Source organism: Alosa alosa, chromosome 10 (genome assembly GCF_017589495.1).
Source record: "Alosa alosa isolate M-15738 ecotype Scorff River chromosome 10, AALO_Geno_1.1, whole genome shotgun sequence".
NCBI lineage: Eukaryota > Metazoa > Chordata > Actinopteri > Clupeiformes > Clupeidae > Alosa > Alosa alosa.
Window position 1 is genome coordinate 7,106,143 of NC_063198.1, and position 6,000 is coordinate 7,112,142.

Consider the following 6,000-nt stretch of genomic DNA (forward strand, 5'->3'; position numbering starts at 1 on the left):
ATCGTTTAAAGTCCCTCATCATTAAAAGTCCCCATTTCACTACTGAGATTGCAGACGCCATGAGGCCTAGCAAACTCAGGCACAGTCTGAATGAGACCGTCCGCTGTGGTTTGAAGTGGTTCAAACACTGGGTGAAAGACGTGATCCTCGCGTCCGAGAGTCTGATTCGATAGTATAGGTAGTGTATGTGTAGCCCCAGGTAATCTGTGCATTGTGAGGGCTCTAATCAACTCTTTTTCCAGTTGATATTGAGACCTCAATTCCTCAGGTGATCTAACACTATTTTGGAATCTACGAGGGCTTGGTCTCTCGAGTGGGCGCAAAGCAGAAAATCGTCTAAATACGAGAAAATTCTGATGCCCTTGTTCCTTAACGGGGCTAGCGAAGCTTCCATACATTTGCTGAAACAGCGGGGCGCTAATGCTAACCCAAATGGGATAGTTAGGAACTCGTAGGCTTTGCCCTCGAAGGCGAACCTCAGAAATTTTCTGTGTGCAGGGAACACATCAATATGATAGAACGCGTCCGCCGCGTCTATCGTCACGAACCAGTCGTGGGGGCGGATTGATTGACATAACACTTTGTGTGATAGCATCCTGAACGTGTATTTTCATAGGTGCTTGTTTAACACACGGAGGTCCAAGATGGGCCGGAGAGCCGAGCTCCCTTTCTTTGGAATGACGAAGTACCGGGAGTAAAAACCCTGCTTGCTCTCCTCCTCCGGTACAGCTCTGATTGCTCGTTTGTTTAGAAGAGATCCGATCTCTTCCCTTAAAACACGAGCTGAATCCCCTTTGGCCACTGAAACTAATACTCCGTGGAACCTGGGAGGTCTCATGGCAAATTGTAGCCTTGTAGCCTTCGAGTTATCATGGCTAAAACCCACGGGCTTGTTGTGTTGTTGTGCCACTGTTCCGCTCTGGCCGAGAACGAGCCTCTCGTGACGCATATTGATGACGTCACGTCACCGTCCTCTTTCTGGAGAGCGGGGGGAGTTGGGGAGGGGCAGCTGAGGTCAGGCTGACCGCTTCTATTTGTTCTCAGTGGGTTGTGGTGGACGGTTTTTGGCCGCCACCGCCGCGAAGGAAGGCTTTCCCCACGAACCAGTGTTGGCCCTAGGCCGCTGGTTCGACTGCTGAGCTGGAGGGGCTGGTCGTTGTGGTCTGGCACCTCCCTGTTTAGCTCTCACCGCCGCTGCTGAGAAGCCAGGCTGAGTCGCCTGGGGGGTGTGGGGTCGGTTTTCGAGGCAGGCAGAGGTTGAACGCCTCGTCCTCCTGTTTCCTGAGGGAGCTTGTCTCCCTCATTCTCTCCAGCGCCGGACCAAACAGACCCTTGGTGGGGTCATAGGCCGCATCCATGATCTCCGACTTCATCGTTGAGGTCTGAGAGGTTCAGCCACAGGGCTCTTTCACCCGTCACTGCGAGGCCCATCACCCGGCCGCAGCCCTGAACGGCACCGCGAGAGGAGCGGAGGAGTAAGTCGTTTACGACGCAGATCTCATCCCAGAGTGCTGGGTTTGGGGACTCTGAGTCGATCTGGCCCCCCATCTCCTCCAGGATCTCAGCCTGGTAGGCTGACAGGAGTGTGACAGCATTCAGTGCGCAGACCGATTGGGCTGCGTATTTGTACATGCGCTGGAAGGTGGACGCTGTCAGGCGGTCCATCCTGCTGGGCAAAGGGATGTTGGAGGAGGCGGAAATAGAGCGGCGATTAGGGTGGAGGTGGTAGGCCACCGAGGATTCAACTGCTGGGGGTCCGGACAACCCCAGTTCCCCCATCCCTTGTATCTCAAGCCTCGCGTAGCCCTTGGTCGGGAGCTTGCTCTTGAAGGGACTAGCCCAAAACCGCGACATCTCCTTCATGCAGGCCGGGACCGCGGGCAGGAGCTGCCTCGCTGGGGCTAGGGCAGGGGGGAGTCTTTTACCGTCGTAAAGGTCCCTCTCCATACCCTCCGGATCTTGGGCAGCTGGCCAGGGGATGGAGAGCTTGGCCGCTGCGCGTCTGCAGACATCATACAGGTTAGAGTCGGCCTGACCTGCCGAGTCAGTGACCGAGGTGGGTCTAGGCTGATGTGGGGGGAGCATGGAGTCCTCCTCATCATCCTCATCGCCCATGTTGAGGAGGTCGTCGCCCTCCGTCTCCTGCTCCTCCGGTTCCTCCACCATCGGTGCGGGGAGATACTCGAACAGCGGAGGCAGGACCTGGGAGTCTTCGTCTATCATGTCCGCCCAGCTCTTTGAAGCTCGCGGTTGCATGGTGACCGAATTAGCGGTAGCCTCGGAGATGCAGGGGTCCTGCTCGTTGGCTACCGCCACTCTCATCCTCCTTTCCCTTATCTTCTGCGGCATCGTGGCGCAGTGGGCACAGGTCTGTGGGTCCACCAGGGCCGCTTGTGCATGTTTGACACCCATACACATGATGCACAGAGGATGGGGGTCCCTCCCCGACACCGTAGCCCCGCATGACGCTGGGCATGGGCGGGAAGAGGTCTCCCTGGAGTCTGGGTCCTTCCCTTTGGCGGGGTAGTCGCCGAAGACATCGTAACTGGGAGGAGAGGGGAGAGAACAGAGTTACTAACTTAAAGTTTAGGCTCGTCACAACCCGTTAGCCTTAGATACAAAGTTAGTATAGTAGCCTAGCTAAACTTTTAGCCGTGGCTAAACTGCCGTGTGGCTACTGCGGCTGTAGGTGGGCTGAAGCACCTCAGGTGCTCAAAGTACCCGTATTCAGAGCGAGAACAGCACGCCTCAACACGAACGCTGTCCTCGTAATATCAGTTGACTAAACAACCGGTGTGCTACAAGCCTAGCAACTGAAAGCTAGGTAGAAGCACACTGTAGTGAAAAAACGCTAGTTTAAGCAACCGAATGCTAAAACTAACGCTAGAACTACACGGGTCGCTACTCACTAATGACTAGCGAGTTTGTCAGAGAAAAGTTCGCCTTGACGCGGACACTCTCCTCGACAGCTATGATAACTGAATTAACAGTAAAATAAGCACTTCTTGACGAAGACTTGTTCAGCACTGTGTGGATATTACTGTAGTCGCGTTCAGCGGCGGGTTCCTTGACGGTCCACCTACTGTATGAACAGTTAAGCGAGCACAGCCTTACCTGTAGTGCTGAAGGAGCTTGTAGTCTTCACGGGAAGAAAGCGTGAATGCCTGAGCAGGGAGGCCGACCAGTATTTAAGGGCAGAGGGGCGGAGCCCAGTTTTAGGTCGACCTGTCTGTCACTGACAGACGTGATGTCATTGGAGCTTCCATAGATGGTCAAGACCGAAGCGATTCCCATAGTGAAACACCGAAACGAAGTTAGAAAAAGAACCTAGATAACATGGCTGACTTCGTCCAGGCTGTTCTAAGAGCAAACTTTTATAAACTAAGATCGTTTGAGCATAAAAATATATTTTGATAACATGTCTAGTGGCAAAGTTGTGGTGTATTGCTGTAATCTTCGTTCAGTTAATTACATTACATTACATTACATTTGGCTGACGCATTTTTAGCCAAAGCGACTTACAACACGGTAAACAGTTTACGTTTTAGAGCAGTTCTCAACGATTTTAGGACAATTTAAAAAACATTAGAGTACAGTAAGAATAAGTGCATCAGTGAGTGCTGCTTTTAATGGTTACTTGTCAGTTTAAGACGGCTGGTGAGTGCTAGGATCAGCACGACTTGTTGTAAGTGTTGCTATGAGAGGAGATGTTCTCTAAAGAGCTGGGTCTTCAGGAGTTTTTTGAAAATGGAGAGGGATGTCCTTGCCCTTGTAGGAACTGGTAGTGTGTTCCACCAACGAGGAACAACAGATGAGAAAAGTTTGGATTGGCCTGAGCGTACCGGTGGTAGAGCTAGACGTCGTTCGTCTGAGGAGTGCAGCGGTCTGGAGGTAGCATATTTCTGTATGAGGGAATTCAAGTAGGTGGGAGCAGAACCAGAGACTACTTTGTAGGCAAGCGTTAGAGCCTTGAATTTGATGCGGGCCGCCATAGGTAGCCAGTGTAGCTGGATGAGCAGCGGGGTAACATGTGCCCTTTTGGGTTGGTTGTAGACCAGGCGCGCCGCCGCGTTCTGGATCATATGAAGTGGTTTCACTGCGCAGGCTGGGAGACCTGTCAGGAGGGCGTTGCAGTAGTTGAGTCGTGAGGTGACTATTGCCTGAACCAGAAGTTGGGTAGCATCTTGAGTCAAATAAGTCCTGACTGATTTTCCGTATGTTGTAGAGTGCAAAACAACATGACCGGGCGACTGAGGCAACATGATCTGAGAAGTTTAGTTGGTTGTCGAGAACAACTCCTAGATTTCTCTCAGTCCTGGTAGGTGAAACAGACAGGGAGTTAAATTTGATGTTGATGTCGTGGTGTATGGTAGGTTTAGCTGGGAGGACCAGCAGTTCAGTCTTTGAGAGGTTCAGCTGGAGGTGGTGTGCCTTCATCCATGTAGCTATGTCTGAGAGGCAATCCGAGATCCGTGCTGAAACCAAGGGGTCATCAGGTGGAAAGGACAGATAGAGCTCTGTGTCGTCTGCATAGCAGTGGTATGAGAAGCCATGCGAACGGATAATCTGTCCCAAGGAGGTGGTGTAGATAGCAAAGAGAAGGGGGCCCAGCACTGAGCCCTGGGGGACCCCTGTGGTGAGATGGTGAGGTGCAGATAGCTGACCAAGCCATGATACGTTAAACGAGCGTCCTGTTTCAGTTATTAATCAGAAAAGCGTGACTGAATGGATACATTTATGGCTATGGTTGCCTAGCAACAATAAACAAAGAATAATATTAAAATCGATCCCTTGAATCTTTGGTGTGGATCACTAAGAGCTCACTTGTATTAGCTTTAGCATGGGGTTTCCCTGTTATTATTAAAAACCATTTTGACAGAATATGAGATACTGCATACTGCAGGCTCTGCTTTACTATCTATACTGAAGTACCGTTGCAGAGCAGTGTGTCACTTTAGCCACTAGGGGCACCCATCAGGACCTGATCGCGAGGCTATGAACAGTAAATTTACATTAAGACTGGGTGGGATTCTTACATAATACCCAATAGGAGTCTTCTACCCACCCTCTCATTAGAATTTGCATAATAGCTGTTTCAGGCACTAGTTAACTAGTGAGCTGCTTCACTGCCACACATGCAGACTAGTGAGACTTCAATTGTTCCACTAGTTAACTAGTGGACAAAAACGGTCAGCTTGTTTCTCTTTTAAGGTGTAACTAGTTAACTAGTGAACAAAATATACATGCCACTAGTTAACTAGTAAGGTCCACAACACCCTCACTAGTAAACTAGTGGGTATTTTGGCCTTTACATGTTAACAAGTGACCATTTTGACATCTCACTAGTTAACTAGTGGGGCTGAAATGGCCTTCACTAGTTCACTAGTGGGCGTTTTGGAGCACACTAGTAAACTAGTGACACTTTTTGCACCTCACTAGTTTAGTCGAATGGAAATTGCCATCACTAGTTCACTAGTGGGTGTTTTGGTGCACCCTATAGTAAACCAGTGACACTTTTTAGACCTCACTAGTTAACTAGTGGGCATTTGTGTCTTCACTAGTTAACTAGTGAGCAGTTCTGCCTTCACTAGTTTACATGTAAGTGTCACATTGAAGCCACTAGTTTACTAGTTAAAGTTCCTTTGGCCAGCATGTTAACTTGTGTGCCACATGCAAATGTTGTGGGTGGGATTTTGTGAAATTCTGCGCTGTGATTGGTTGTCATAATCTATTTGGACATAGGGAGCTAACAGAAAGCCTCAATTTCCAGAGTTCTCCACCTTCTAATTTTAATTCTGCGCCACTAGCTGACTAGTGTGAATTTAGGCTTCAACTAGTTTACTAGTATACATTTATGACCTCACTATTAACTAGTTTGGACAAAGGATGCATCAACTAGTTAACTAGTGAGCCTGCTGCCATCACCTAGCTAGCTAGTAAGCCATTTATGGTTCACTAGTTAACTAGTGACATTGACCTACTCCAACTAGTTAACTAGTG